This window comes from Phyllostomus discolor, chromosome 4 (assembly GCF_004126475.2).
Source record: "Phyllostomus discolor isolate MPI-MPIP mPhyDis1 chromosome 4, mPhyDis1.pri.v3, whole genome shotgun sequence".
In the NCBI taxonomy this organism is placed as follows: domain Eukaryota; kingdom Metazoa; phylum Chordata; class Mammalia; order Chiroptera; family Phyllostomidae; genus Phyllostomus; species Phyllostomus discolor.
In genome coordinates this window covers 94503115-94526494 of record NC_040906.2, presented here as the reverse complement: position 1 = coordinate 94526494, position 23380 = coordinate 94503115, and positions in this window count along the sequence as shown.

Below are 23380 nucleotides of genomic sequence, written 5' to 3'. Positions count from 1 at the left end.
ATGGGGAGAATAATCTAAAACTAGCTATGCAGTTTATGTGGTAAGAGAGAGTCAGGCTTCAACAATATAGCTGCTGCCATATTCTTAAGGCTCTCTTTACCTCTCTCCCAGATTGCTTCCATAAGTCCCTTGGAGTTCTGAATTGCACTCCTCTCTGATCCAGTAGTCACTTTACAACTAGAATGAGATTTCTCTAGCCAAATCTCATCATTCACTTCCTGATTAAATTTCAGTTGGGGTTTGGGGTTTCCTTTTGCCTGTTGTATAAAACCAAGTTCCTGCAACACCTTTGAAGATTACTGGCCCTCACCACTATTTTCCTCACACTTTGCAGCTGCATGAAAAGTTTGCTTTTCCCTGGTTCACCTCTTGTCCCTACTTTCCTTGAAAACCTTGTCATGGAAATCCTCTGCTTTATGTGCATTGCCCTCCATATAAAGATGCCACTTTCTAGCGTCTTTGTTTTGGTTTTAATTCTCAATACAAGTGTCTCATCCTCCAAGAAGTTTCCCCAACTGAACTCTAAGGTTGTTCTTATAACAGCCTTGGTATAGCATTCTCTTGCCCAGAGGATATGTGTCTAGTTATTTGGCTCTCTTGCCTATCAACTCCTTGCAGGGAACATTTCTTTTCTATTCTATTCTATTCTATTCTATTCTATTCTATTCTATTCTATTCTATTCTATTCTATTCTATTCTATTCTATTCTATTCTTTTGTATTCCCTTTGTCACTTTCTACTTAGCCCATAAGAAGAGCCTGAACAATAAATGGGGTAGAAACTACCACACAATAGATATCCCACTATAGCATGAAGATAGCTATACATTAAAACATAGAAACTTAAAGAACATATTTCTACTAATTACCCCAGCATACATAAGTGGGGAAAGAGTGATAAATATAAGTTTATGTTCCCTACATTACAAATTTTTGAGACACCCACAAGCCGTACTTAACTTTGAGCTCCTATCTCTTTAATGTATGTAAGATGTTAACTGGCAGGGAACAGTCTAGCAGCAAATGTTTCTTTCCTCTCTCCCATTCAGCACCCTTTCCCTTATGGGGAAGAAGCCTGATGGGTTTCTATGAAATCAGAAAATTTGACAAAGGTAGGAGAGTAAGCTAGTTCTAGTAGAAAACACAATATGGTCTGAGACTGTGAGATCCTTAAACGCAGATAGTTGTTTTTGTTCATCTCTGCTGCCTCGGGGCCTAACATATGCCTGCCTCAGAGCTGGAAGTCAGGGTATATTTGTTCAGTGATCCAGGATTCCCTGAGAATAAACTCTAGGTGCAGAAAGATCATTAATTTATAGTGTTAGTTTGAGCAAATTTGGTAAATGTTCTAAGCTTTGGTATTCTAATTTGCCAAACAACACTAATAAAATTAAACTGCACAAAATTGTGATAGGATAGTATACTTTAGAAAATCAAGAAATCCTATTTAACTATAGCTTCATAAGATATACAGATAGCCCTTGAAGTGTATTTTTAAACAGCAAATTCACAAGTGAATAAATGAAAATTGCCAATAAATCTATGAAAAGATTCTCAAACTTACCTAGAAGTCAGAAAAAATGTAAATTTAAGAAATATAGGAGATATATATTGCTGGTTCTTCAGATATTAAATATTTTTGAAGATTGGCATCCAGAGCTAGTAGGAAAACTATACCAAAAGCAGGTATTTATTGCTGGTGGGAACAGTATTGTGATGTTTCTAAAAGAAAGAGAAGTTTCAAAATTGTATTTAAAAAGTTCCATTACTTAACATTTAAAAGATGTACAGAGTTATCATCATGAGAAATCAAACTTATAATGGATATCCTTACATTTGTTGTATTGTTACTTTTTGTTTTTATTTAAATTACATATATGAGAATAAAGGTATATTATAAGATTTTTAGTACTTAGAGTCCAAAGTCTCTTCTAGCTTCAGGCAGAAATATAAATTCCTATAACCTGGCATATCAGTTATAATAAAAAATGTACAGACTATTTTACCCAGCAATTCTAATTTAGGGAATCTATTCATGACAATGCAAGTATAAATTAGTCATATTACATAAAATGACATTTGCTGCAGTATTCTTTAAAGACAAAAAACTTAAATCAAGCATATTTCATCAATAATAAAAAGACTGATAAACTGACATAGTTGTATGTGTTTAAAGAAATTAGAATGTCTGAGCATTAATCCAGAGAGATATCTATGGTATGCAATTGAGAGAAATAGAAAGAGTAAAGAACAAAAAACAAAAGCAAGTGGCAAAGTAATGCAAATTTTAAAATTACATTTAAAGAAATATAAGTTTAATATATGTAATAAATGTTTGAGTAAACAAAAATGGTATGGAAAATTGTGTGCATTAAGCTTCTAATTTGTGTTACCTCAGTGAGTAACGTAAGTAGAATATTAGAGGAAATATTAACCTTAAAATAATTCAGTCATTATATCTTTCAATTTCAAAGGCATATAATATTTTTTGATAAAAAATATAATAAAGCTCTAAAAAAAAGTTTAAAATGGCAAAACTTGTGTCAGGTGGGAGCATTGGAGTATTGATTGCAAAAAGAATAAGAAAATTATTGGGGGATAAGAGAAGTGTTCTTTATATTGTGGTAGAATCTACATGATATATATTGAAACTCATCACACTATAGCTTTAATGCATTTTATGATATGCATATATGTCTAAATGAAGTAGATTCTTAAAATAAAATGGGAAGGAGTTATAGAAGGACTTATTATTTTTATCTTTCACACTCATACTTACAAGTGTTTCAAGAACTATTGAAAGTATTATTCTCTTGGTTTTGAACCATTTCAGTGCTAATAAAAGAGTGATCAAAAGGTTATCACTCTTCTTACTAACACAATACAATTTTCCCTGATGACATGCTATTTATGTGTGTATGTGCATAAGTATGTGTGCATGTATATTTTTTCCTATTGTTATTTTCAATGAGACTCTTTTTTTGTAATTGATCAGTCTGTTTTTCTTTCTTGATTATTCCTAAACCCAGAGGCAGGTTACTGCTCAATTATATTTTCTCTAATATATTTTCTGGTTTTCACATTTGTGTTTTCTTTTCCTACATCTTCATCTCTTCTATACAAAGACCTAGCACTGAACCTCAATTTAAATGAATTTTTTTACTAATTCATTATGGTCATATACTTTTGGGAAAATAACTTACTTTTTCAAAAATGTTTTGTTTTGTTTCCCTTGTCCAAGAAGATGTGTCAGAAAAAAATATTGCTACAAAAATGTTCAAGATTTTAGTGCCTACATTTTCTTCTAGGACTTTTGTGGTTTCAGGCCTTACATTAAGTCTTTAATCCATTTTTTTCAGCTTATTCTTGTATTAGGTATAAAAAGCTGGTCTAGATTATTTATTTTTTGCCTGTACCTGCCCAGTTTTCCCAACACCATTTATTGAATAGACTGTCTTTACCCCATTTTATGTTTTTGCTTCCTTTGTTCTAGATCAATTGACTGTGTAGATGTGGGTTTATTTCTGAGCTCTCTGTTTGGTTTCATTGATCTACGCACCTGTTTTTATGCCGGTACCATGCACTAATCATCAGAGAAATGCAAATCAAAATCTCACACGTGTCAGAATGGCTATCATCAATAAATCAACGAACAAGTATTGGCAAGGCTGCTGAGGAAAGGGGACCCTTGTGCACTGTTGATTGGAATGCATATTGGCTCAAGCACTGTGGAAAACAGTATGGAGTTTCCTCAAATAATTAAAAATGAAATTGCCTTATGACCCAGAATTTCTGCTTCTGGGATTATATCCAAAGAAACCTAAAACACTAATTTGAAAGAATATATGCACTTCCCATGTTCATTGCAGCATTATTTAGAGTAGCCAAGATGTGGAAATGGCCCAACTGCCCATTGGTAGATGACTGGATAAAAAAAACTGTGGTACATTTACACAATGAATACTACTTTGCCATTTAAAAAAAATGTGAAGTCCTACCATTTGTGACAGCATGGATGGACCTATAGGGCATTAAGCCATGAGAAATAAACCAGTCAGAGAAAATAAGTATCGTATTATTTCACTCATATATGCAATTTAAAGAACAAAACTAAAAAACAAACAAAATGGAAACAGACTCATAGATACAGAGATCGGAGTGAAAATTGACAAAGGAAGGGGGCTTTAGGAGGTTGGGTAAAAAATGGGAATGGATTTAGAAGTTAAAATTGAGTCCTGGCTGGTGTGACTCAGTGGATTGAGTGCCTGTGAACCAAATGGTGTCTGGTTTGATTCCCAGGCAGGACACATGCCTGGACTGTGGGCCAGGTCCCCAGCAGGGGGTACACTAGAGGCAACCACACACTGATGTTTCTCTCCCTCTCTTCCTCCATCCCTTCCCCTCTCTCTAAAAATAAATAACATCTTAAAAAAGCAGAAGTGAAAATTTGTAGTTACAGAATAGTCACAGAGATGTAAATTACAGTGTAGGGAATATAGTCAATAATATTTTAATAATTGTATGGGTTCAGGTGAGTACTTGAAATATTGTGGGAAACACTCTCTAAAGTACACAATTGTCTAATCACTATGTTATACACTTGAAACTAATATAGAATAATATTAAATGTAAAAAAGTTGCCTAAAATATTTTGTAGAAAGTACAAACACACAATTTAAAAATCTAATGCATCTACCTCTAAAGTCATGTTTTTGTACATCCAGGACTAGTTGGGACATACAGAGAAAGAAATAAACATGCTTGCACAAATTAGGAGACATAAGTCTTAGAAGGATTGTTATCAAAAAACTTCACCTTTTGGAGGATTAACAATTAAAAAATCCTTCTAAAATAACTGTATTCTGTAATGTGGAAAAGAAAACCAAATCTAGTTAATTCTTTCAGAAGCTTTTTCACTACCTGTAGTTAAGAATAAATATGTATCTTTTATATTGGTTACTTATGTCATTATAGTAAATAAACTTGGATAGTTATAACCCACTCTATTGCTCATAAAATCCATTTGATCTGTGTTTATCACTTGCTCTATAAGTAGCTCTTCATTTCTGTTTGTTGCTACTGTGGTTGGTTATAAAATGTACTACCATAACAGTTCTTAAACACAGTAACACCATAAAACAGTACCTTTGGTGGATATTTAAACAATATTAATGTTGAGCCAAAATTATTTAACTTCTTACCCATATGTTGAATATTTCTAAAAGCATTAAAGTAAGTAAAACCCTCACACATGAAAATATCCCAAATTTTTCTATGAGTAATTCTGAAACCAATCAAGCCATTGCTATTATTCTAGAAGAAAATAATGCATGATTGCTTCCTCTACTATACATTGTGTCAGAGCTAAGGAAATGGATGCACATTTCAGATCTTGATTCTGTGACATCTATGATTTTTGGGGAGCAAGAAAATAAGTAGAACCCATCACATAAACTTTGAGATTCATTAATTTGTCCTACTCTAATTCTAACCTTTTCTGTAGAGCTAAATTAACATTCTTTGTAGTGTTATATCCATAAAAATGTTATTCCTATTTATGTTCAAGATCTGCCTTTTCTTATTTTCAGTACTAACAATTTATATCTAAATAAGTAATGTTAGATTTTGATATTTGACTTACTTTGAAGAATTTTTTTAATGTCATTATAAAGTGAACCGTGTGAAATTTTTGACTTGTAAGTTAAATATTTAAATAGGGATATATAGGGTTTAGTACAATACATTATTTATATAATATAAATAATAAATTAATCTCAAAGCATATATAACTTTCAACCACAAATTATTAAAAATAAATATTTTACATTAATGTAGATATTTACCCACATTTCTTATACATGTGGGTATCAATGGAAAATTTAATTTTAATAGCAATTTTAGACCTTTCCAAAGCTATAGACTTGATTTATTACATAATTATAATATTATTAATATATAATACTTAATTAGTTTATTCATCAGTCTAAGACATATTTACTTATCCCACACTGTATTCTATTTTCTGAGTATATAAACTTAGTAAGGCCAGTTTTATCCCTATAGTAATTATATTTTAAATAAAATAATATAGATATTTAACTTACAGTATGATAATTACTTGATGGCAGACGGGTAGGCATTCTGAAACTTTCCAGTTTATCTTCAGTTCCCACCCATTAGTTAAAATGGATATTCAGTTCCCCTTATTTTGTTAAAATAAAATATAGTTGAGTATTTTTGTTGTCCTTGGTGATTTTGCTGTTCACATTCAATTTCTATAAAGTATATAATGTTATGATTCCCATAAATTCTATTTTTAAAGTTCTGTGGCCAATCAAGTAAAGGTAATCTAGAAAACTAAACACAAAATTTGTAATAGATGGTGACACACTGTGACAATGTGTACACATGAATGTACCAACTGAATTGAGTTTTAATTTATTCCTGCTAGTAGATAATAATGGGAAGTCAGGAGGACTGATGTGCAATTGCTGTTTATCCAGTCTCACATTGTAACTAAGCACAATGCCCGAGACCTTCTTTCTGCCTCATTAAATAAGTTAATCATGTAAATCAGATGCAACATTTTTTGAAAATATGGGTATAGTTTAAACATGCATTTTTTATTGCAGAGAATAAAAACAAATGTGACAATGCCCAGGTGTCAGTCACAAAGCATTATTATTTTTCAGTATCTAATGTGAATGGATGGTACATTAAATGGTCAAATTGATATATACTGCTATCTGTAGAACGTGATCATCAACACAATGTACAGGTATGTTTAGCAATTACATGGCAATAAATTTGGCCCCTCAGTGTCCCATATGCTTTCTACCATTATAGCAGTAGTAGCCAGACATGAAGAAACACCTGAAAAATTGAAGGAGAGAAATATAATTAATGGGGAGGAAGATGAAAAGATGGCCATTACAAGGAACATAATTAATGTAGTGTCCCTGAAGGCAAATGTGGGCCAGGTTTCATTGGTATGTTGTACTTCCATTTTCAATCAGTTCAAAATCCTTTCTTATTTCCCTTTTGATTTCTGATTTGATTAACAGGTTATTTAGATACATTTTATTTAGTTTCAGATATTTGGAGATTTTATGCACATATTGTGTTATGATTTCTAATTTAATATATTGTGGTCAGCATACATTGCATAATTTTAAACATTAAATGTATTGAGACTTATTTTGTGGCTCAGAGTACGATCTATCTTATTAAATGATTTGTGTACATTTAATAAGAATGTACATTCTGATTTTGTACAGTGAAGTGTTCTATAAATGCCAATTAGGTTATATCTATTGATAGCATTATTCACACCTTTTATATCTTTACTGATTTTTTTCTGTTCTGACATTTATTGAAAGAAGAGCCTTAAAATTTCCAACCATAATTGCAGATTTGTCTATTTCTCATGATAGTTCTGTGATTCTTACTTTTTGCATTTTGCTTCATTATTAGGCATATAAGCATTCAAGATGCTTATGTCATGTTAATAAATTGACCCCATTCTTGCTAATATGCTTTGCTCTGAAATCTACTTTGTTTAATATTAATATAATTCTTCCAGTGTTCTTTGATGTAGTGTTAGCATAATAGAACTTTTATTTTACTTTTAACTTACTTTCATATTTATATTTCAAGTGGGTTTCATGAAAGCATTATCTATAGTTGAGTCATTGTTTTAATCTCATCTGACAATCTCTTATTTTCAGTTGGGATTTTGAGCTCATTTATATGTAATGTGAATATTAATTTCCTTATTTAATTTCTATTTATCCCTTTCTCCCTCTTTCCTGTTTTCCTCTTTTCTGCCTTCTTTTGGATTAAATAATTTTTAACATTATTTCAATTTATATTCCTTTTAGGCTTATAAACTTTACAGCTTTAATTTATTTTTATTGGTTTATGATTTATAATATTCACATATCTATAATTTAAATTAATTCAAGTGATATACCTATTTACATAGAGTATAAAAATCATCCAAGTGTATATTTCTATTTATACCATCCCAGCATTTGCACTATTGCTGCCATATTTTTTGTTTTGACACTAATTTAAATTTTTTAGGACATCGTTGCTACTTGACTTCAAACAGTTAACTGCCATTTAAGGAGAATTAAATAATTTAAATGAGGCTAGTTGCTCATATAGTTACCAGTCTGGGGTATTTTTAATTCACTTGTGCAGATCCAGGATTCTATCTAGTATCATTTTCCTCCTGCCTAAAGGGCTTCCTCTAGTGGTTCTTGTAGTATAAGTCTGCTGGTTATAAAATTCAGTGTTGGTATGTAATAAAAAGTTCTGTTTATTTCATCATAATTTTTGAAAAATATTTTCACTTTATCTAGAACTCTAAGTTGACAATATTTTTTTCTTTGGTCAGCACTTTAAAGATATGACTCAACTGTCATCTAACTTTCATTGCTTCTGCTGAGGGGTTATTCATCATTCTGGTTGCTTTTAAGATTTTATATTTATCAGTGGTTTTAAGCAATTTACTTATAGCGTGCCTTGGTACTGTTTTATTCACACTTCTTGTGATTATCATTTCATAGTGTAGCCTAACAATTCTGGGGATTCCACTGTTAATACAAATCTTCTGATATGTGGTCTCTGTCTGGAGGTCCCTTTGGCTTAAAGAAATCGGCCCTCTTTTCACCTAGATGTTTGTCACTTGGAAGCAGTTGAAACACCATGTATAGGCTTTATGTCTCAAAAGTGTTTGTCTCCAGATGTCTCATAACTTTTTTCTCCAGAATATTATTTCCCACAACCTTAGACTAAACCAATGTTTTAGGGGAAATAATTCATCTTGCAATCTTATGTGTATTCAGAGGTAGGAAAAATAGTCTGAATAATTTGATGAAATACAAACTCTGGACAGCATCTATGGAATTGATGTCTCTATGTTTTGTTTTTTATAGTGAATGAATCTTACAGCATTTCTAATTGCTTTACCAGAAAAGATACCTAGTTTGCTTGGCTTAGATGTGCCTGTCTAATCGGGATGCAATTACAGTCTAATTAATTAATATATTTATTTTACCTGTGTTGAACTTTAAGAACATAAACATGAGAAACTTCCTAGATCACTGAATTATTGCTTTCTCTAAACTGAAGTCATTTTTCTGAAAGCAGGTTACATATTAAATACAGGGTCTGACAGACATAACACCATTTAGTGTGGTTGGTAGGGTATGTGAATGATTCGCATGAGATGGGCAGCAATTTGAATATTTCACCTAAAATGTCATATGGTATGCTTGAGTGTGATATTGTTACTTTACAGAATTACATGCTTATGATTTTGTAATAAAAGATTTTTATGTAATAAAGGGTGTTAGTTGTGCCAGACCCTGTACAAGCAGTGTATAGATGTTTAGAATGCTGAAGAAAAAAATAGAAAAGGTGAGAATTTTTCCATTTATTCTGTTCTCTAGTGATTTCATGGAAGTGTAAATCTTATAAAAGCATTAAAAATGCCTTAAGAATGGCTTTTTATAATGTGAACACTGCAGCTTTTAGCAGTTTAGCATTTCAAACCTTGCTATCTGACTTGGGGAAAAATGTCTTTGCTTTCTTCATCGCAGGTTTCTCACCTGAAATATAGCTATAATGTGCTCCTGTGTAGGCAACTTAAGATAATAGTTGAAAAACCACTTTGAAAGAGAGACTACCCATTATATACATAAAATACAACTGTAATATGTGCCATTGCCAAATTCTTTATAAATGCTTACTATAAAGGAAGAATGCAAAATTTGAGTTTATCATATATAATTTTCTTGTAAAGCCCTCTTAAAGAAGAGTTAAGATAGGGAAACAAATTACTCTTTGACTTCAGTGTGGTCTGCACGAGAGCAAGAATAAAGTGGTTCAAAAGTAAAACAAATAGGCAGTATTTACTAACGACAGAAAAAAAATATGGAATTCATTTATCTTAGCAATGTGCAGAGGACTTCAAGCCATACTCATTCTGAACTTGCTTTTCTTCCTATTAAAATGCCAAGAGTATTTGTACAACAGAGCAGAGACCAGGCAAAGCTGAGAAATAATTCCCAGAATTTATCACTACAGCTGGCATTTTTCAGAAAGAGATGAAATAAAAAACTAAAATTTTAATATTATACATTTATATGTAGCCCTTATTAGAAAAGAGTTAATTATGATACTGTAAATCTGTGCCTTAAACTGTAACATAGACAAACAGTAAAAAAAGTTTTGAAATTAAGTAGTTGTGATTAGTGTTATTCCAAATAAGGTGCAATTTCTTTATTTCTTTATTTCTTTATTTCTTTACCTTTGCAACAAATAACTGAGACTTAATTATCCTTAGGTATATAGAATGTTTATGTTTCTTTATATAAAAATTATAAAATATAAAAATAATAAAAGAGTGCTCCATGTCTATTTAGAATAAAGGTTCATTTTTAGGTAGCCTTTATGAGGTTTTTTGTTTTGTAACCCGTTTTGCTTTATGGCAAAAATTAGTGTTCCTGCTCCCTTCCAGAATGGCTCCTTGCACTTCTCTCTTGAACAGAACAATTGGTCCATGGAGCATTCTTAACCAGTGCATTTTTATAAAACTTATCTCATTTAATCCTTCCAGTAATGTAGAGGGTATGTACAATTTTTTTTTCACAACTAATAGACATGAAACTAAGGCTTATAAAGGTTGATAAGTGGGAGAGTTAGGATAAAACTGGACACTTGGCATCAAACCCTGAAGTCACAAACACTATCAGATAATGTGTTTGTTAGATAAACACAATCTCTCACTTTGTGGTCTCCCATAGGACTTTGCTCCACCAATAATCACTCTCCGTGCCCTACTGATTTTCTGCTACTAGCAGTACCTGTCATTTCTCCATCTGGAATGTCTTTTTCCATTGTGATTATATGTACATCAGAGTTTTTCCTTTTTCAAAACAATAATTTCCTTTTCTTACTCCAACTGCTCTCTGTAACAAAATCCTCAAAGCAGTACTCCACTTGACCTCCAATTCCACAGCACTCATTCACTTTATCACACTCATAATGCAACTGAAATTGTACTCTTGACATTTACTTCCTAATTCCCAAATTTTTGTTTCCAGTTTAATCTTACTTAGATCATATGCAAAAATGGGGATTTTTACCATAATATTCTTCTTTAAACATTCTGCTTTCTCAACATTTTCCTCCTGATTTTCTTTCTATTTCATTTTGGTCATTTTAATTTTTTGTCCTCTCTTACCTTCCTTAAGTATTTATGTTTCAATAATTGCAGCCTTTACTCTCTTTCTCGATGTACTACGAATCATAATTTATCTATGAACAAGAAGTCCTCATTTTTATAACTGCAGACCTGATCTGTTTCTTTAACTTGGGATCCATGTTGCAATGGCAAGGTAGTGGTAACAACCTGGATGCTATGTAGGCTTCTCAGACATTTCCAAGACCAAACCCATTATTTTCCCATTACCTTCAATATTTCTCTCTTCTCCTCTACTTTGTACATATAAAATGCAGATTATTATTCAGTTATCCAATCTTAAATCTAAAGACCCTTCTAAGGGACTTAAATATTTAAAATATTTAAGAGTCCCGTTACATTGCTAAGTCTTGATATTTATTAAATAATATAACTATTACTTTTTAAAATTTAAAATTTATTGTATTTTTTCATTACCATGTATTGCCTTACATCCCCTTCCCCCCGGCAGTCACCACACTATTGCCCATGTCCATGAGTCCTTTTTCCTTTTTGTTCAATTCCTCCACCTTTAACCTCCCACCCCTTAGCCATCATCCTGCTACCTATGTGTCTGTCTCTATTTTGTTTCTTAGCTCAGTTTCTTTGTTAGATGCCACATGTGACTGAAATCACATGGTAATTGTCTTTTTCTGACTGGCTTATTTTGCTTAGCATAATGTTCTGCAGATCCAACCTTACTGTTGCAAAGGTAAAATTTTCTACTCTTTTATGCCAATTGTATACTGTAAAATTTCATTTTATAAATGCTCCATAGTTGTTTTATCCACTCATATACTGATGTACACTGGGCTGCTTCCATAACATGATAATTTAAATAATGCTGCAATGAACATAGGGGTCCTTATATTCTTTTGAATTAGTGTTTTGTGTTCCTTTGAATATATATTCCCAGAAGTGGTATCACTGTGTCAAAAGGCAGATCTATTTTTAATTTTTGAGATATTTTCCACATTGTTTTCCATAGTAGCTGCACCCATCTGCATTCCCACCAATGGTGTAAAAGGGTTCCCCTTTCTCCACATCCTCGCCAGCACTTGTTGTTTGTTGATTTATTGATGATAACCATTCTGACAGGTGTAAGATGACATCTCATTGTGCTTTTAATTTGCATTTCTCTGATGATTAGTGATGTTGAGTATCTCTTCATATGTCTATTATCCATTTGTATGTCCTCTTTGGAGAAGTGTCTATTCATGTCCTTTGCCCATTTTTTAATTGTGTGTGTTTGTTTTGGTGTTGAGTTTTGTAAGTACTTTAAAAATCTTGGCTGTTAACCCTTTATCAGATGTATCAGCAAATATGTTCTCCCATTCTGTGGGTTGTCTTTTTATTTTGTTGATGATTTCTTTTGCTGTGCAAAAACTTTTGGTTTGATGTAGTCCCATTTATTTTTTTCTGTTGTTTCTCTTGCCTGGGTTGAAATATCCAATAAAAAATTTCTACAAGCAATGTCAGAGACTTTGCTGCCTATGTTTTCTTCCAGGATTTTTATGGTTTCAGGTCTAACATTTAAGTCTTTGATCCATTTTGATTTTATTGTTGTGTATAGTGTAAGAAGGTGGTCCAGTTTCATTTTTCTGCATGTATCTGTCCAATTTTCCTTATACCAGTTATTGAATAAACTCTCTTTAGCCCATTGTATGTACTTGCTTACTCTGTCAAATGTTAATTAACTATAAAGGTGTGGGTTTATTTGTGGGATCCCTATTCTGTTCCATTTCTCTATGTGTCTATTTTTATGACAGTACCAGGCTGTTTTGATTACTATGATCTTGTAGTATAATTTGAGATTAGCTAGCATAATTCCTCCAACTTTGTTCTTCTTTCTTAGGATCAGTGTTGCTATTCAGGGCACATTGTAGTTCCATAAAATGTTTGAAATACTTGTTTTAGCTCTGTGAAATGCATCATTAGAATCTTGACAGGAATTGCATTGAGTCTATAGTTTACTTTGGGTAGTATGGATATTTTAATGATGTTAATTCTTCTTATCCATGAACATGGTATATGCTTCCACTTATTTGTATCTTCTTCAATTTCTTTCTTCAGTGTCTTATAATTTTCTGAGTATAGGTCTTTTACATCCTTGGTTAGGTTTATTCCCAGGTATTTTATTCTTTTTGAAGCAATGTGACTGTGATTGTTTTCTTGATTTCCATTTCTGTTAGTTGGTTAGTGGCATATTAAAATGCAACTAATTTCCGGATATTAATTTTGCATCCTGCTACTTAGCAGAATTCATTTCTCAGTTCTAGTAGTTTCTTGGTGGAATCTTTGGGGTTGTCTATGTACAGTGTCATGAAAATAAAGACCACTTTACATCTTTCTTTCTAATTTGGATGCCTTTTGTTTCTTCTTCTTGTCTCATTGCTATGGCTAGGACTTCCAGTACTATGTTGAATAGGACAGGTGAAAGCAGACATCCATGTCTTGTTCCTGATCTTAGGGGGAATGATTGTAGTTTTTGCCCATTGAGTATGATGGTGATGGTGGGTTTTTCACATATGGCTTTTATTATGTTTAGATATGTTCCCTCTATTCCCACTCTGCTGAGTTTTGATCATAAATGGGTGGAGGATTTTATCAAAAGCTTTTCCTGTATCTATTGATATGATCATGTGGCTTTTTTCCTTCATTTTGTTTATATACTTAATCACATTTCTTTATTTTTAAATGTTGTTCCAGACTTACATTCCTGGAATAAATCCCACTTGATTGTGGCATGTGATCTTTTTGAAGCATTGCTGGTTTTGGTTTAGGATATATTTTGTTGAGGATTTTAGCATCTATGTTCATCAGGGATATTGGTCTATACTTTTTCTTTTTTTGTAGTGCTTTTATTGGGTTTTGAAATTAAGATATTGCTAGCTCCATAAAATGAGTTTAGGAGCCTTCCTTCCTCTTGAATTTTATGAAATCGTTTGAGAAGGAGAGGTATTAATTCTTTTTGGAATGTTTTGTGAAATTCACCTGCAAAGCCATATGGTCCAAGGCTTTTGTTTTCAGGGAGGTGTTTTTGTTTTCCTTTTACTACTTCAATTTCATTAGGGCTAATCCATCTATTCAGATTCTCTGAATCTTCCTGGTTTGTTTTTGGAAGATTGTATGTTTCTAGGAATTTATCCATTTTTCCAGGTTGCCTAGTTTGTTGACATAATTATTCATATTTTTTCTTACAATCATTTGTATTATTTGGTGTCAGCTGTTATTTCCCCTCTTTCAGTTCTGATTTTATTTATTTGGGCCTTTTTCCTTTTTTTCTTGATGAGCCTGTTTAAAAGTTTGTCAATCTTGTTTATATTTTCAAAGAACCAGCTCTTGGATTCATTGATCTTTTGTATTGATTTTTAGACTATATTTCATTTATTTCTACTCTTATCTTTATTATTTCCCTCCTTCTACTCACTTTGGACTTTGTTGTTCTTTTTCAAGTTCCTTTAAGTGTGAAATTAGATCATTTATTTATTTATTTTTTTGAGATAGGCTTGTAATGCTATGAATTTCCCTCTGAGGATTATTTTCCCAGTGTCCCATAGATTTTGGATTGCCATGTCCTCATTTTCATTTGTTTCAAGGTATCTTGTGACTTCTTCCTCATCTCATTGCTAACCCATTCTTTGTTTATTAACAAGTTATTTAGCTTCCATGTCTTTGCATGTTTTTCAGTGTTCTTCTGGTGATTCATTTCTAGTTTCATAGCATTGTGGTCAGAGAAAATGCTTGATATGATTTCAATCTTCTTAAATTTATTGAGACTTGTTTTATGTCCTAACATGTGGTCTATCCTAGAAAATGTTCCCTGTGCACTTGAAAAATATGTATATTCTGCTGCTTTAGGGTAAAATGCTCTGAAGATATTAATTAAACCCATTTAATCTTTGTTGTTTAAGGCCCCTGTGTCCTTGTTGATTTTTTTGCCTGGTAGATCTATCCATTTAAGTCAATGGGGTGTTAAAATCCCCAGTATTGATTGTATTTCTGTCAATCTCTCCCTTCATGTTCATCAAAATTTGCTTTACATATTTAGGTGCTCCTATGTTGGTCGTGTAAAGATTTACTAGGGTTATACCCTCTTGTTGGATCATTATGTAGTATCCTTCCTTGTCTTTTGCTATAGCTTTGCTTTTAAAGTTTATTTTGCCAGATATAAGTACTGCTACCCCAGGTTTCTTTTCTTTTCCATTTGCATGAAATATCTTTTTCCAACCTCTTACTTTTAGTCTGTGTATCTTTCTAACTCAGATGGGTCTCTTGGAGACAGCACATATATGCTCCTTGTTTTCTTATCCATTCAGCTACCCTATGTATTTTGGTTGGAACTTTTAAGCCATTTACATTTAAGGTGATTATTGATAGATGTTTATGTAGTGCCATTTTATTGTTAGACTGTTTTCCTCTTTTTTCTTTCTCTTTTTCTTTTTCTTCTTCTTAAAGCAATCCCTTTAAAATTTGTTTCAGTACTGATTTTGTGTTGACAAACTCCTTTAGCTTTTTCTTGTCTGGGAAGCTCCTTATTTCTCCTTTAATTTTAAATGATAGCCCTTGCTGGAAAGTAGACTTTGTTGTAGGTCCTAGCTTTTTATCACCTTGAAGATTACATTCCACTCCCTTCTGTCCTGAAATGTTTCTGTTGAGTAATCAGATGCCAGTTTAATTGGTATTCCCTTGTAGATAATTCCCTGCTTTTCACTTGCAGCTTTTATGATTCTCTCCTTATATTTAAGCCTTGTGATTTTAATTATGATGTGTCTCAATGTATGCCTCATTGAGTCCAACTTGTTTTGGGCTCTCCAAGACTCCTGAACTTGTGTGAATTTTTCCTTCACCAGATTAGGGAAATTTTTGGTCACTATTTTTTCAAATACGGGATCTGGCAGAGAAATACTTGCTTGAATGTGGTTGGTAGGGTCATAATATAGGTGTAATAATTTAGTTTTAATTTGAACATTTCACTTAAAATTTCATATAGTGTGCTTGAGTGTGATATTGTTATATTATAGAATCACATGCTTATGATATTATAATAAAAGATTTGATAATTTTAAAAAGGGCTTTATTTGTGTGAGACCTTGTACATTCTTGATCCCTTGCTTCTCTCTTCTCCTTCTGGTATTCCCATCATGTGGATATTGTTATGCTTCATGTTGTCCAAAATGTATCTTAAGTTCTTCTCAATTTTTAAAATTCTTTTAGCTGTATTACCCTTAATTTGTCATTCTTTCTCACTTCCTATATCCAACTGATCTCCAGTCATGACAATTCTATAACTAGTTAGTCTCTGGAAACTCCCCTTCTCCCTCATTTTCATTGCCACTGACTTCGCTTTTTTGTACTCCCTGTTTTAAAACAACTGAACTGCTCTTCCTGACTTTAGACTATCCCATCCCATCCCATTTTCCCATGGACTACAGAGTTACCTGGCTAAATGTTAAGTGGCATCACTTACTGTATGTAATAACTTCATGTAATCATACTATGTAAGGCCTTTTAAAATATAAACACAAGCTACCACCCTGGCCAATGTGGATCCAGGTAGCTGGGCATTATTCCAAAACCAAAATTTTGAGAGCTTGATTCCAGGTGAAGCACATGCTTAGGTTGCAGGTTCATCCCCAATCAGGATGCATGCAAGACACAACTGATTGATGTTTCTTTCTCACTTCAGTGTTTTTTTCCTTCTCTTTCTCCCTCCCTTTCCCTCTCTCTAAAATCAATAAAAGAAAAAAATTAAATAAAACAAACAATAAACAATAAACACAAGTCACCATGCTAAACATACTAGTTGCCATTTACCCCATAACACATTCTATACTGTGCACTAGCCAGAAATGCTTCTCAGCCCTGAGACTAACCTCTCCACATCCTAATACATCTTGCCCTTTTTATACATTTATTCCATGCTTTCTCTTTCTGAAAAACTCCCACTAGGTTTTTAATCACAAACTCTTTATTTTTTGCAAGTGTTTTGGGAAGAATTAAAGAAAATCCCTAATCTTCTATAACGAAAACACATAAAGTGTAGAAAAATATCTATCTCTGAGCTTCCCCACACCTGTAAGACATGAACAACCACCTCTCATCACTCATTTTTTTCTCAGGCCTCAGGATCAAACTGGCTCCTAAAGAAAACATGATGTTTTTCTGAGGGAGAGTAGTAATGGGAGTCATTACAATTCTTCTCATTTTCCAAGTGGATTTAGCTGCCAAGAGTCATCTGTCAACCAAACACAGGCCAGAACTCGTTAGCTGAACACCTTCCATGTGAGAGTCAGTAAGCAGCATATGGAAGAATTTTTGCTGAGCAGCTTAAAACACCCTGTTTGATTACAAATTTTCTTAATGCTTATCCTTATCATTTAGTTTGTACTTTTTAAATATTAGTATTTACCTATAATGAAGAACTAGGGGATTATGAAAAAAGAGGTAAATACTGAATATTCTTAACTGGTTATGAAAATTTTTTGTAGTCTCACGTACAATATATTGCATATACATCCATGTGACAAATTTTTCGTTTTGCTTTTTAAAATTTCAAGTGAATTACTGTTTCATTTATTTTTTATTTTATTTATAAAATAAATATACATTTTGTAACCAGTAAGTGCTCATTTTAATACTTTCTGAATCAGAGTCATTTTAACTTGTTACCAAGTGGTTCATATGTACTTTAAAGTCAAAGTAGTAGTCTAGTCCCTATGATTTTTGAAGTCATCCATATGACTTTTTAATTCAACCATATGACAAAGCTATGTGATATGATTAAAGAGTAATGTGGGAGACACCATGGAAAATGTTCTCCAGAGCTTTAATTCCACCATCACCCATTATTCTATTTTTAACATTTCTCATGTGAGTGTGACTAAAGTACTGTGCTTGGGCTTCTTGATTATTTGTTTGTTTTATAAGTTTCAATGTGCAAAGAAAATTTGAGGAGCAGTAATGTGCTTCTTGAGCTGGTCACTTAGTGTCTGGATACCTGTTATCAACTTGGTGCAGGAGCATATGGATAATGAATATAGACAGAAAGTCTGCATTTCAAGAATCAGAGAAATAGCAGAAGTCTATATTACTGTAGCTTGTCTTTAATCATCCATTCATACATTTTATTCAGCAAATATGTATTAAGCTTTTTCTCTGAGCTAGGGATTTAAATAACATTTAAAATATTAATAAAATGAGGCAAGAATATACAATAGGGTAAAGATAGTCTATTCAAAAAATGGCATTGAGAAAATTGGAAAAACATGTGCAAAAATAAAATTAATCCATGTTCTTACACCATACATAATAATAAACTCAAAGTGGATTAAAGACTTAACTATTAAACTTGAAACCATAAAAATCCTAGATAAAAAACAGGGAATAAAATCTCAGACATTCTTCATAGCTATATTATTTCAAATACATCTCTTCAGACAAGGGAAACAAAAGAAAATATAATGAAGTGTGACTACATCAAACTAAAAAGTTTTTGCATAGCAAAGGAAACCTACAACAAAATGAAGAGACAACCCATTAAATGGGAGAACATATTTGTCAACGGTACATCAGATAAGGAGGTAATATCCAAAATTTATAAAAAAAAAACTTGTACAAATCAACACCAAAAAAAATTCCAATTAAAATGTGGACAAAGGACCTGAATAAACACTTCTCCAAAGAGGACACATACATGGCTGATAGATATATGAAAGGATGCTCAGCATCACTAATCATCACAAAAATGCAAATTAAAACCACAATGAGATATTACCTCACACCTATCAGGATGTCCATCATCAATATATCAACAATGAGTGTTAGTGAGGATGTGGAGAAAAGGGAGCCCTCATGCACTGTTCATGGGAATGCAGACTGGTGCAGCCATTCTTGAAAGCACTATGGCTTCAGAAAATTAAAATTGGAACAGTCTTATGACCCAGCAATTCTGTTTCTGGGAATATAGCCAAAGAAACCTGAAACACTAATTCAGAAGAATATATGCATCTATATGTTCATTGTAGCATTATTTACAATTGAGGAGGATACCAGCCTGCAGTATCCATCTCAGCTGCAGATGTTCGTCAAAACATGCTAAAAATATACACAGAGACAACCAGGTACTGTGGGGGAATAGGAACAGAATGGCCACTCCTCACGTGGGGAGCACCTTGGCCACCCTCTCTCCTGGAGGGTGCCATGGCCACTCTTCACAGGGGGAGTGCCCCGTGTCCATACCCAAGCAGATTTTTATTGAGAAAACAGACTTAGTTTGTGTATTCACAGTCTGGCAGAAAAGGTCAAAAGATGTAAACAACTTACAAAGGTTGGGGGGGACAGCACTCCTGCTGAGATTCCAGGCAAGGTTTGGGGTTTTTAACATATTGCTTAAAGGGCTAGTTTTGGTTTCCTGTCTGTGCTTTGAAATTCCGAATTAATAACATCCTCCAGCAAACAGATCTCACAGGATCTTGCATATTCTATGTCCCAGGACTGACTACCCCAGGGGTCCGATGTTTCTGGTCTGGGCTGTTTTGCCTTAGCAGGCAGGAGACAGAGGTAGCCAGGAGACTTGGATTTCTCACATCCAAGAACAAAGACTCAGGCTTTGACAAAGCCAAACAGGGCAGGGGTTGATGTCAATCACCCCTTCATTTCCACAGCCCCGTGAGTCTTGTTCCTGTCATTCCTTCATGAATGCATCTGTCTTAGATTCATTCTCTATCCAAGAGAATTGTTACCCGTCATTAACTGCCGTTCAAGCCAGGGAAATAAGTTTTGTCTCCTTCAGTGGCTCCTGGTCCAGAGGTCTTTCACTCAGCCTAAGTAACGAGGGGTTATAGCTTCCTGAGATCAGGCAGGGTGGTCCCCAGCATGCAATAGCCAAGATTTTGAAGCAGCCCAAGTGCCCATCAGTAGATAAGTGGATAAAACAGGTACTGTACATTTTACACAATGGAGTACTCGGCAGCCATAAAAAAAGAAGGAAATCTTATGTTTCATGACATCATGGACAGATCTGGAGAGTATTATGCTGAGTGAAATAAGCCAATCAGAGAAAGATTAGTACCGTATCATTTCACTTATATGTGGAATCTAATGAACAAAATAAACTAACAAACAACATAGAAACAGACTCATAGATACAGAGAACAGGTTGACACCTGTCAGAGCAGTGGGGGGTTGGGGAGCTGGGTGAAAAAGTTAAAGGGACTAAGCAAAAAAAATGTCATAGACACTGACAATAGTATGGTGGATTATCCAAAGGAAAGGGGGAAAAGGTAAAGGTAGAAGAGGGCAAGGAGAGAAAATGGTGATGGAAGGAGACTTGGGGTGGTGCACACACCATATCATGTAGAGATGATGTATTATAGAATTGTACATGTATAATCTGTATAATTTTATTAATCCATGTCACCCAATAAGTTTAATAACAATGAAATATAATTAAAGTAAATGCATCTGACCTACATCCTCTGCAAATTCACACCTTTAACCCGACCCTTTTTACGTTTTTGTTGTCACAAATTATCCTGTTTATTCTGTAATTTTGTTGGTGGTCTTGTATTTTTGTGACTTTTTTTCTTTCTTTAAGATAGAATAATCCCCTTGAGTATTTCCTACAATGGAAGTTTTCTGGTTATAAATTCCCTCAGCTTCTATATATCTGGAAAAGTATTTCTCCATATCTGAAGGATAACTTTGCTGAATATGTTATCCTTGGATTGCAATTATTCTTTTCTAGTCATTTGAATATCTGGTTCTACTGTCTTCTAGTTTGTAGAGTTTCTCTGGGAAGTCTGATAATAACCTAATGTACTTTTCTTTCTTTTTGTTTTAAAGATTTTATTATTTTTAGAGAGGGGAAGGTAGGAAGAAAGTGAGAGAGAGAAACATCAAAGTGTGGTTGCCTCATCCACACCCCCTACTAGGAACCTGGCCCACAACCCAGGCATGTGCCCTAGACTAGGAATTGAACCAGAGACCCTTTGGTTTGCAGGATGGTACTCAATCCACTGAGACACATCAGCCAGGGCCTAATGGATTTTTCTTTATAGGTTACATTCTTCTTTTCTCTGGCTGCCTCAAGAATTCTTTCTTTGTCATTACTTTTTGACAGTTTTAATTCAATGTGCCTTGGAGAAGGCCTTTTTGAATTGAGGTAATTAGGTATTTTGTTTGCTTCTTGGATTCAAGGGTCTAGCTCTTACAATAGGTTTGGAAAGTTCTCCTCAACTATTTCTTTGAGTAGGCTCTTTATTTCCTTCTCCTTTTTTTCTCCTTCCGGTATGTTTATTATTTTTATATTCTCTTTCTGATGGAGTAAGATAGTTCTCATGGAGTTTTTTTTTCATTTTTTTGTGATTAAGTCTCTGTCATCTTTCTTCTGCATCATTTTTATTGAATAGATTTCTATCTTCGCTATTACTAATCCTTTCCTCAATCTGGTTGACTCTATTTCCTGCTCACTAGTTTATTCTTGATTTCATTTGTTGAATTATTTATCTCCAGAATATCTCTAAGATTTTACTTATTCATTTTTAGACAGAAGAGAGGGGAAGGAGAAAGGCAGGGAGAGAAACATCAATGTGTGGTTGCCTCTTGCATGCCCCGAGCTGGGGACCTGGCCCACAACCCAGGCATGTGCCCTGACTGGGAATGAAACTGGTGACCCTTTAGTTTGCAAGCCAACACTCAATCCACTGATCCCACCATCAAGGGTTGTTTGATTTTTTTTTTAATGTTTCAGTCTCTTTGTTATAGCACCCATTTTGTTCATTGATTGCCTTCTGATGCATTTAATTGCCTGTTTATATTTTCTTGTATCTTGTTGAGTATTTTCAAAGAGTAGTCTTGAATTCTCTGTTATTTATACCAGATATGTCCATGTCTTTAAGTCTGTTTTCTGGACACTTTTTATTTTTTTTGCTCAGCCTCCTCACTATCTTGATTATTCATGGTATTTCATGGATTCCTTCTTTGTCTAGGCATATATGTATAATTGGCATTTTTCTAGCACATTAATATGAAGAAGACTTTCTATTATTTTCTAGTAGGAAGTGCTGAATCAGAAATTCTTAGCTTTGTTTCATTTCTCTGGCTATTCAGATCTCTGTGGGATGGTGATTACCTGGGCAGGTGGTTTCTTTTGTGCTCTGATAACCTAGGTCTTAGGGGACCAACACTGCAGGGGAATGCAGGTTTGGGGTTCCAAACCTATGAAATCCTAGTGCTGACCTCCATAACCAGACAGTGCTGTTGGTATAATAATGTATGGGGTTGGGTATGTTGGTGGGGGGAACCCAGCTGGCTTTTTCATTGTTTTGCCTTCCTTGTAATGGTGATCTCAGACATTTGAGGAGTTCCCCTTGTCACCCAACCCCAGGACCACTTACAGTGTGCACCTTTTCCTCAGAAATAAAAGTGACTCTGTAGTACTGATTCTCAGGTTTGCAGATAATGTGCTTTGCACCAATATCAAAGGTAAAGGAAGGTGAGCCCTGGGTGGTTGCAAGGTGTCCAGGCTCTGTATTTTTGTTTCTCCATCTGGAATGTTTGACATGGTTGCAAGTTGCTCTGTCCTTGCCCAGGTCTCTGGGCTCAGCTGCAGTTCATACTTCTTATTCCTGTAGGAATGCCTACCAAATCTCTTTCTCCTCCCAGCTGAAGGGATTGCCAGTCACAACCTGATTCTTCTCCTTTCCGGGCTGAGCTCCACTGTTAGCTACCACCTGAAGGGTTCTCTCCCTGGCTTATCTCAGCTTTTCTCCCTTCTTGTCTTAATAGTTCACTCCTACTTGTCCACCTTTAGGAGTTTCAATGTGTGGATCTCTCAGGAGTGTTTGTACATTGAACATGGAATCCTTTGTTGAATTAAAGCTGTTCAAATGGTTAAAACTGCAAGGGGAGTGAGCAGGGGGTACTCTCATGCTGCCATTTTTCTGATGTCACTTCTGTGACTATTCTTAATTATCATATGTGTTATTGCATTTAATTACCACAACCCTGTAATGGAGTGACTGTCTTACAAGTGAGGAAGCCTAAGCCCACAGAGGTAAGAATACCTTGCTCAAAGTCATCCAGCTACTATACATTTTATTTGGAAGTTGAATCCATCTCTCTTTAA